Consider the following 10857-nt stretch of genomic DNA (forward strand, 5'->3'; position numbering starts at 1 on the left):
ATATAGAATACCCATTTACAACCAATCACTTGAGAACCTGGAGGTAGTGGCACAAGAGACCAAGTGCCTTGGGCTTGCAAAGAATTGAACTCAGAAAGCATAGCAGCTTGCCACTTGGAATCCTTGTTTGCTTCATCAAAAGACAATGGTTCACATGGTGTATCTGCAGCCACACTATATAACACACAAGGTTTAACAATGCCAACTTTTGATCTAGTTATCATAGGGTGATCATTTACAGTTGGAACAATTGGCAAAAAGGTGGGACCTTGAGGATCAACGAGTAAAGGAATAGAAGGAGGAGAAGAGGACATAGAAAGTGGGGAGCTATAAGAAACCGGGAAGGGAAAGACACAAGATGAGAAATAGAGGGAACAAGGGGAGAGGAGACACATGAAACAGAAGGAACAAGAGTGGGAGAGGTGGGTGGATGGGAAAAATAACCACTGGTGAAGGGAAGCGACGAGATGATAGGAATTGTTGAAGCTGGAGAATGGGAAGAAGGAGAAATGGCAGTAGCAAAGGGAAATTTATGTTCATTAAAAACGACATGACGAGTAACATATAAACGGGCTGAGTCAATTTGAAAACAACGCTAGCCCATATGGTGACTACTGTAGCCAAGAAAGACACATGGACAGGACCTAAATTCTGATTTTTGGGAATTATAAAGACGAAGAAATGGAAAACATTGGCAACCAAACATTTTTAGATGGTTGTAGGTAGGACGTTTGGTGTAGAGAGCTTGGTAGGGAGACATGTTATGTAAGAGTTTAGTGGGAAGCCGATTATTCAAATAAATGGCAGTGCTGAATGTATATGGCCAAAAGTTGAGAGGCATGGATGAATGAACAAGTAAAGCTAAGCCAATTTCGACAACATGTCTGCTTTTACGCTCAACCCGACTATTTTGTTGACGTATGTAGGGACAATAAAGTTCACGATGAACACCCTGGGTAGTGAAAATATGAGATAGGGAACAAAATTCTCCGCTGCAGTCAGATCGAACACATTTAATAATAGCATGGAATTGATTGTGAACTAGTTTTTGAAATTGGAGAAAAGCAGTATAAGCTTTATCTTTTGTTTTCAACAAATAAAACCAAGAAAATATGGAAAAATCATTAATAAACAACACAAAATGTTTAACACCAGTAACAGAATCAACAGAGAAAGACCCCCGAAGATCGGTATGCACTAATTCAAAGGGACTAGAAGCCCGAGATACAGAGTGGGAAAGAGACAGCCTATGAGACTTTGTTGATTGACAAGAAGTACAAAAATCCATACATGGAGTTTTTGATTTAGACAAATTACCAGAGGAAAGTAAATCTGAACAACGTCCTTAGAGGGATGGCCAAGCCAAAAATGGCACAGATTTGATGGATTAAAGACGAAAAGATGAAGCTGAGGAAAAGAGGAGGTAGAGACAAACTGAGGCCGAGGAGTACAGACGTGATACAAGCCATTGTCAAGTAGAACCTTGAGGAGGAGGTGTTTGGTGAGCTGATGTTTAACCAAGAAAAATGAGGGATAAAATTCAATAAACGCTTGATTATCATGACAAAACTTGGAAACGCTAAGGAGATTTTTTCGTAAGAGAAGAGGAATGATAAGCATGATGAAGTTTAAGCAGTATTATAAGAGGATGAACCAATATGATAGATAGGGGAAGCCTTACCATTACCAATTGTTGTCTGATCAGACCCATGATAAGAAGATGCAAGCATGTTAAGATCCGGTGTGAAATGATGGGAAGCATCTGAATCCATATACCAGTTTAGATTAGCCATGGACGAGAATGTTGTAGCCTGGTGGGAGGGGGAAAAAGAGTGGTGAGGATTGGGAAAGGTAATGGTATTGAAGTTTTGAGGTGGTGGTGGAGAAGGCTAGTATTGAATATTTGCACGGTGGTAGCAAATATTTCCAGTGTGACTTGGTTTCAAACAGATTTGGCAACGAGGGCGAAATGTGGGTCAAGAAGTAGAAGGCATGAAAAAATGTGGCCTTTGGGATTTCAAAGGAGCAAAAGAAGTCCAGGAAAATGGGTTGTGAGATGGGGCTGAGAGTGAGGAAAAGTAGGGAACGACGAATGCGAGAAAGGGGGTTTTGGTTTGATGGACTGATTTGGTAAGTGAGCAATGTTGGATTGAAGGGAGCTTAGAGTGTTCGTGGCTGTTTATCGTTCCAGGCGAGCATCACAGTTCAAAAAGAGACTAAAGAGCTCTTCAATGGACAGTGAAGAGAGCCGAATGTTGATGGAATCCACAAAAGAGTTATACTCACGACTAAGTCCTTGAAGAAAATAAAGCAACTGGTCTTTATGGGAAACTGGTTCTCATTAAGATATGTTACCATCAATCGTGAATCTCTTTAGAGAGTTTTAGTCCCATCCCTCGAGATGTACTAAATCTTTTGTAAAAGATTTAGTTATTTGTCAAGTTTTTATTTAACTTATCAAAATTTTGATTCTATTTTGAATCATTTCCTATACTCATGTATGCATACTTAATGAGTCATCACTCTCTCATTATTTTATTCAAACCTTGTGCTAGCCATAGTTTGAATAAAATAGTTACACCTCTTATTAAAATAGTGAGTTTGATCATAGTCAACACCCCCACTATTTTCACACTTTAATACTCAAGATAAGCACATTTTATTGATTATTGAATCTAGAAACCTCTTTTTTTTTCTTTCTATAACTCCATTGTCTAAATGATTCCTTCTTGAATAAAATATCTCACAAACTAACCTTAGACATCAATCATGGCTAGATTACTCATATTATACATAAAGCTAAAATAATTTAGAAGGTGGAATTCCAAATCACATAACTTGTATCTGCATACATTTTAATAAGATGACCAAAGTAATCAATCATTTATCAAAATAAATTGACTAATTTTGGAGCATCACCCCCACATCTCATAGATGACAAAATATCATTTTAAAATAGAAATATCTTCATTTCTATTAAGTCATTTACGTTATCCTCTAAGACACTACTAGACTTATAATTTCCAAAATTCATCATGAGTCCTTAAACCACACGATAATTTCACAATAAGTCAAACTAAATAAAAAATCAATGTTAGTTTATTTTGACTCATTTAATTGCAAAAGAAAGACATATCCATTTGAAAGTAATATTCACTTGGTTTGATTTCTTTTCATATTTCACAAGATGAAATATATAAACACAAATGCAATGTGAAAATTTCTCAAGCAAATAATTACTAATTTTCACTTTTAGTTGTCTAAATAATCTCAAAATCACTTAAACAACTTTTGTGCATTTTCTAAAAGTCTATTTGTGTGAGTTGCAAAACTTATGATCATCATTTCTTGAGAATTGTAAATGCACTCTATATGTTACAAACCTTATTATGATCATCATTTCTCAAAGTGTAACTCCACAATATATGTTATATTTGACAAAATAACATTTGTCATATAATTCATTTAATCAAAATATTATATTATTTATAAAATAATATAACAAAATATTGGGAAAATTCTTAAAATGAGACATAGGTTTTGCCTCTACTGATAAGGCGTTGCTATTTTTTGGTACGTGGAAAATATATAACTTATTTTTTTATATGGTAGTGTATATTTTAGTTATAGTAGGTATTCCACTAGTTTTGGAGGAATTTTGAATAATTTATTGTGTTAAAATTGAGATTCAAAAAGTTTTTTTTATACGCATATAAAATAAATTTTTTGAATATTAATTTCGACATTATAAATTATTCGAAATTTCTTAAATATTGATAAAATGTCTGCTATAACTACTTATGTACAACTATATAAAATGATTTAGAATATAAATTCTCCGCATTGTGAAAAACACTAACACTCTTGCAAAACTCATGCCCCACACTAGCATTGTCCTAAAATATTGGCTTAGAACATATTAATAACAACTAGTATTTGTGTGATCACTATTTCATATTTGTTTGCTTCTACACTATTTATGAGTATTTTGATAAAATAAAAATAAAAATGCCCCTTAAAATATATTTATAATGGAAAGAGACTTATTTTCGATATGGCAAAAATATTAGTTCTGGTCATACCTTAATTATCAGTCGGTTGTAAGATGCATGCATAGTTTTTAGAAGCATCTTAAAAGATCCATTATCCACCAGGCTGACCTAAGATTTTAATTAATTAATTAACTAAGCTAGTATATATATTATGTAGCATTTAAACCGATTTATTACAATATGGTAAAAAGGTTGGTGAAAAGATTAAAGACATTGAAAAGGGCCCTCCCTCCACTTTTAAAAAGGGCTCTTATATAATTATAGTGATGGAATATTGGATATTGTAATAATAATATGCTTGGAGAAACGTCACATAAATGGTACTGTGTTAAAAGCACTTAAACTAAAGGCAATTGCCGGAGATTGAAATACATCTTTTTCAGCCACTATGCTAATTAAGAAAACCGAAGGCTTTTTTTTTTTTTTTTTTCTTTTTTTGTGTTTGCCTGCCGACTGTGTTTCTGTGAAGTTAAGATTATTAGGGCATGATGATGATGATGATGATGATGATGATATTTGCGTTTGACGGATAGCGGTTTTCAAAATCAAATATGTAAATGAAGTTTGGACCATTTGACGGATAGCGGTTTTCAAAATCAAATATGTAAATGAAGTTTGGACTATTCTTTTACTGGGGCTTCACTTTAAGCCTTATCAGTAAGGCTCTCAGTGTTTCTCGACCCGTGAACAGTTTTCGGCGCGATTTTTTTTTATAACCATGTATATTGTAGCTATTTAGAGCATCCTGCAAATTTTCAGAAAATTCCGAATAGTTTACATTACCGAAAATTAGGTTCAAACATGCTGTTTTTCATGCGCATAAAAAAAAATTAGTTACACGTGCAACAACATGTTTGAACTTAGTTTTCAGTACTATAAACTATTTGGAATTTTCTGAAAATTTGCAGGATGCTCTAAATAGCTACAATATACATGGTCATAAAAAAAAATCGCGCCAAAAACTGTTCACGGGTCGAGAAACATTGAGAGCCCCACTGGTAGGGCTTAAAGTGAAGTTTGGACCCGTGAACAGTTTTCGGCGCGATTTTTTTTTATGACCGTGTATATTGTAGCTATTTAGAGCATCCTGCAAATTTTCAGAAAATTTCGAATAGTTTACAGTACCGAAAATTAGGTTCAAACATGCTGTTTTTTATGCGCATAAAAAAAAATTAGTTACACGTGCAACAACATGTTTGAACTTAGTTTTCGGTACTATAAACTATTCGGAATTTTCTGAAAATTTGCAGGATGCTCTAAATAGCTACAATATACACGGTCATAAAAAAAATCGCGCCGAAAATTGTTCACGGGTCGAGAAACACTGAGAGCCCCACTAATAGGGCTTAAAGTGAAGCCCCTATAGGAGAATTCCCCTATATATATTGTGTTTTTATGGTAGGGGCTATAAAAAGTGATGCATTGTGGGATCACCGAGATAATAGTTTTCGGCGCAATTATTTTTTATAATTGTGCATATTGTAGTTATTTAAAATATTTTTAAAATATTTAGAATATTCTAAATAATTTATAGTGTTGAAAACTCTATTCAAACAGTTTATTTTCTGCGTGCATAAAAATATTAATCATAAATTCAATAATCTGTTTAAATTTTATTTTCGACACAATAAATTATTTAAATTTTTTTAAAAATTTACAAAATATTTTAAATAACTAAAATAAATATAATCATAAAAAAAAAAAGTGTGTCCAAACAGTTCAGAGTAAAGAAATACAAAAGAATGCACCAATGCGGCTTTTTTTTAGCCCCTAATAAAGAAAAATCCTATAGGGATAAACTTTATTGGAGAATTCTCCTATAAGATTTCACTTTAAGCCTTATTGGTGAGACTCTCAGTGTTCTCGATCCGTAAACAATTTTTAGCGCGATTTTTTTTTAATTACTTATTTGAAGCCCTTATAAAAAAAAAATTGTCTCCTGTATATATACTTATTTGAAATATGTCACTCCCACAATCGAAGTTGGAATGGTGCAAGGCAGCATTGACCAGTGATATAATGATAGTTTATTGGACCCACTAGAGCTTAATTCTAATTCAAGTCATCAACTCGTACTTTTCTCCTTACATTCTAATTAATGACCAAAAAACAAAACTTTAATGAAATATGCTTTGACCAAATTTCCTAATGAATTAGGGTTTATATTAAAAAAAATGCTAAAGACATTTTATATTAATTGAATGCCATGAATTAATAAAAGAGAAGAAAGTGTAAAAAAAATAAAATAGAAAGTTTACTTAATACTACTATGAATTAATAATATTTACTTTTCTTATTTACATTATCTGTTTGAGATCACTTAATTTAAACGATTTTACACATACAGACCTCCAAAAAATAGACCGAAAAGAAGAAGAAGCATATAATGCATACATTCATTAACTAGGAGATTGCACCCTCTTAAAGTCAATTATATACCCGCACACCCTCATTTTTAAAATAAAATAAATAATATTACATAAGAAAGTTTGCCATAAATAATTAAAGTTGATCATAATAATTCAGAAACATATCTATATTCATACACTTTCAATTAACAAACCAAGTATATTTCATCTTAAAAATGTTAAAAATATATTTTAATTAATTCAAATTAATCTCAAGAAGTTTATTTATATAGCTCTATAAAAAATGTGCAATAGTAAGTGTAAAAAAAAATAAAAAGTAATTTTAGTTTTTTTGTTCAAACTTAGGATTAAAATTAGTAGTAGTCTTGAATCGAAGGACAAAAATAATATATTTTTAAAAAAAAAAATTATTTGATACGGAGAAAATAATAACAATAATAAAAACAATTTTTCTAAATATATATTATATAATTTATAGTTATTTTTAAAGGGTACTTATGTAATTAATTTTAAAGTATGGGACATTATATTTACACCCAAGAATGAATTTATATCACTAGAGTTCTTCAATTTTTTTTAAAATTATTACTTAGATACTCAAATTTTATTTTGTATCACTTAAAATATTTCTAATGGAATGTCAAATTGGTATTGCATTGCTAAAATGTAGCTTACTCTCGAAAAAAGTTGCTCCAATGGTGTGATGTATATTTTGCATCACTATAAATGCTAATTTTTTTATTTCCTTTTATATTATTTTTATTATTTTAGTATTATCTTTATATATCAACATTAAATATTATACTTTTTACCTTATTATTTTATTATTATATTTTACTAGCAACAATAAAATATAAAGGAAAATTATTACTTGTTTTTTTATATATTTTCAATAAATATCTAATGAGTATTAACTTAAAATTAATTTTTGTATCAGTTTTTACAATTGTGCATTGGAGCACAATGCTAAAAATTGTGTAAAATATATCATATATTAATTTTTTGTGCCAAATATAACACAAAATTTACATCCACATTGAACTTAGGTCTCTAAACTTACCAAATGTGTATCACATAAGTCCTTTAAGTTAGAAAATATTATAAATCACTTTCTGTTGTGCATTCTATAAACAATTTTCTAATAGATTGGATCTATGTCATACACATTTAATAAATTTGGGAGACCAAGTAATATAAAATAAAGTTCATCTCAAGTGATATAACCCCTCAAGAATATATAAATCCACCCCATTAATTAAAAAAATATTTTAAAAAAATAATTTTAGAAATAAGTTTGTATATTTACTTTTTTTTGTTTTAATTTTTTCTATCTAAATATTTAAAATGCATTATTTATATATATATTTCAGAACATGAAAAGAAGAAAAACAATATATTTATATAAATAAAAGTAGAGTATGTTAATCAAATTTTGAGAAATTAATATTATAACTTTATAAGGAGCTTCCATCACTTTGGTCCTTTGCAACTTATTTGTTATTAAATTTAAAATGGAATTTCATTTATTATGACGCTGAAGTGAACACTTACCCGTACTCTTATAGATTAATTACGAGAGAGATTTCATCCTTTATCTCTCTTATCTCTAGCCAAAGCCAAACAATAAAATTTTATCTCTCCCCACCTATTTTCAGCCTTTGCAAGAACTCCTCTTGCCACAAATTAATTCCATCAAAAATAATAATAAATAAAAAAAACAGAAAAAAAAATTAATCCTTGTTTTTAGTCCCTCTGTTATGGGATGGTATCTCTCCCATGTCTGAGTATGAGTATCGTAGTCGGCAGCTTACATTAATGTACGAAGAAAACAAAAATAGGAGAGGGAAAGAAAGAGAAGGCAGTGGAAGATTCAAAGCCAAATATTAATAATAATAAAATAATCTAACAATAATTTAAACTAAAAAAGAAAGAGTTTTTTAAATAAATTAAACCGTCCTTTGTTTTATTTATTTATTTAAATATTTTATAGTTAGTCTCAACAATCTCGTGTTCCAATAGGGAGTGAGTCGGTCGTGATGTCCCACGTCTCCTCAGCCTTTATAAATATGACCCTTCCCTTACCATTCTTTCTCCACCCACCTCTTCAGCTATAGCTCTCTTTATTTCATTATTATTATTATTACTAAATATTGAGAGTATTATACTAAGCCTTATTTTTATTTTCCATTTTAAATTTCATTTTCAAGCTAAAGTAGTACTATTTAGATTCTTGTTGGAGTTCTTGGTTTGGTGTGATGATTCCAAAGTAAAGGAGAATCTGTAAAGCTCAGGAGGGATAGCGCCGTGAGTATGTAACTTATCTTTTTTACAATGAAAAAAGGGGTTTCAGAAAAGCTTGTACTGGCGCTATCTATCCTGAGTTTCATGGCTTCTTCTTACTATATATCTTCCTTACAAAATCAGATTCTGCACTCAATATATATTAGTTTGGAGTCAACGGTTTCATCTCTTGGTTTAATAAGATTTGTTCATATCTATTAATATTCTTGTAATATATCTTCGCATATACCGATTATTGTTGGTATATAATTAATGTGTACTTTTGTTTATTGAGCTTTAAAGATTTGCTTCGATTGTGCACCAGCTGTTGATGATGGGACTTTCGTTATGGTGAAAAGCTGTTGTGTTCCGAGTCTTTATGTGTTCTGTCTCCAAGCGTGTGCAAATGGGGTAAGGTCTTTCCTTGGAGAGGGAAGTAAGGTCTTTCCTTTGACCTTGGTATTAACTGTATTCATATTATTATTATTTTTGTTTGTTTTTTTTTAGGGAAACTGTATATTTATTTCATGGGGTTATAATAAATTGATTTTCTTGGATTTTGCTTACCGGAAGAGTTATATATATATATATTTATCCATGTATATGCAAAGTATGTATATTCTTATGATTCATTTTAGTATATAATTAAGGTCTAGTTTCAATAGATCTCACAGATTATTTTAAAATTGAAAAGATAACGTATACATATTTATGACCAAAACGAGAACATGGTTTCGTACTTTGATCTTTGATAATCTCTTCTCCTAATAACTCAATTTTTTGCTTGTATATACATCTAATTTCTTGCTGGATTTACTTGCGTATATTTCAAATACATGCCACTCTTCATATCAAATTTTCTTTAAAAAAATTAAAGAAACTCTTTTCTTGATGGCAGATTTTTTGGGGATTTTGTTGGGATCTTGGTTTGTTCCGATGAAACCCTAGCTTGGTATTTTTCTTCAATGCCATACTTGTTTATAGAATTAGTTTTCTTGAAAATTACTTAACAGGGAGCTTTCATTAGTGTTGTTGTGATAAATTTTTTATTGGGTCAGATACAACTTTTTAGTTGTTGCAGCTGTCTGAAACCCTAATCTCCTCCGGAAGAAGTGTTAGCAGTTATCAGAAAGCTGAGCTAGGGTTTTTATGCCTTGACTGGAACTTTTGCAGGCTTTTGAATAATGTGGATGTTGACTACTTTTCCAACTTTCATCATCAGAGCATGGACTCGTGGCTTTTCTCTTGTGAAGTATATACTATAACAAAGAACAGAAATCCCATATGAAATTCTGTCCCAAATTTGCTGTCCTATTTCCTGACCCGTTCATATTAAATAGCCACGTGTCTTTGCATTAAACCATTGTTGAACCGTGTTTGGAAATTGAATATAATGACATCAAAATAAAATTTCTATCAACTCCTTGCCCACTTTTTTATATTTATTTTGTTCAAAAACTAGAAAAGAAAACTAAAAACAGAAGAAATAATCATTCATTAAACAGTATTTCGAAAATTAAGAATAAGTAAAATAAACACAAGAAAAAGAAAGAAAAATCAATTTGATCTTGACACTACTTTTATGTAAATAAAAAACCAGCACTATTTCTTAATGTAATAGAGTACAAAAATAAGAGAAAAAAGTATGAAATGATTAATGAATTTATTAATGCATGAAGAAAGAGTTCGGAGACCGAGTTAAGGGAATAAGGGTGGCCATGATCCTTTTTCTATAGGGATTTTTTTTTATAAGCATGCTACTAATTTAAACAAATTGATACACAAAATTATATTTATACAATTAGTGCAAAAATAACAGCATTAATGGTAATCAGATACAAATACTTAATATAAATAAAATATATTACTATTTATATTTTTCTATTTAAACTAATTAATTAATTATCATAATATATATAAAATATACTATAATCACTATTCACATTAATCAGCAAAATAATTGTAATAAAGTAAAATCAAAATAGATTCAAGCATAACATACAGCCCATTTCTGCATTTAAAATTATAGAGCAAAAAAAAAAAAAGGCTTAAATCTGCAAAAATTATGGCTCGAATCTATCAACTCAAAGCCACATAAAGTAAAAAGTTTAAAATATCATGCAATAGAGAAAGACAATGTAATTAGAAATTGGGAA

The 10857-nt window shown here is 30.4% G+C and overlaps 1 long non-coding RNA gene across 1 annotated transcript; it reads left to right on the plus strand.

Moving 5' to 3' along the window:
• The first annotated feature begins 7887 nt into the window (after positions 1-7887).
• Positions 7888-10121, plus strand: LOC133792755 (uncharacterized). The gene is made up of 2 exons (XR_009874274.1): positions 7888-9653; positions 9760-10121. It is a non-coding gene; the product is annotated as an uncharacterized LOC133792755 (long non-coding RNA).
• The last annotated feature ends 736 nt before the right edge of the window (positions 10122-10857 follow it).

Source organism: Humulus lupulus, chromosome 7, assembly GCF_963169125.1.
Source record: "Humulus lupulus chromosome 7, drHumLupu1.1, whole genome shotgun sequence".
NCBI lineage: Eukaryota > Viridiplantae > Streptophyta > Magnoliopsida > Rosales > Cannabaceae > Humulus > Humulus lupulus.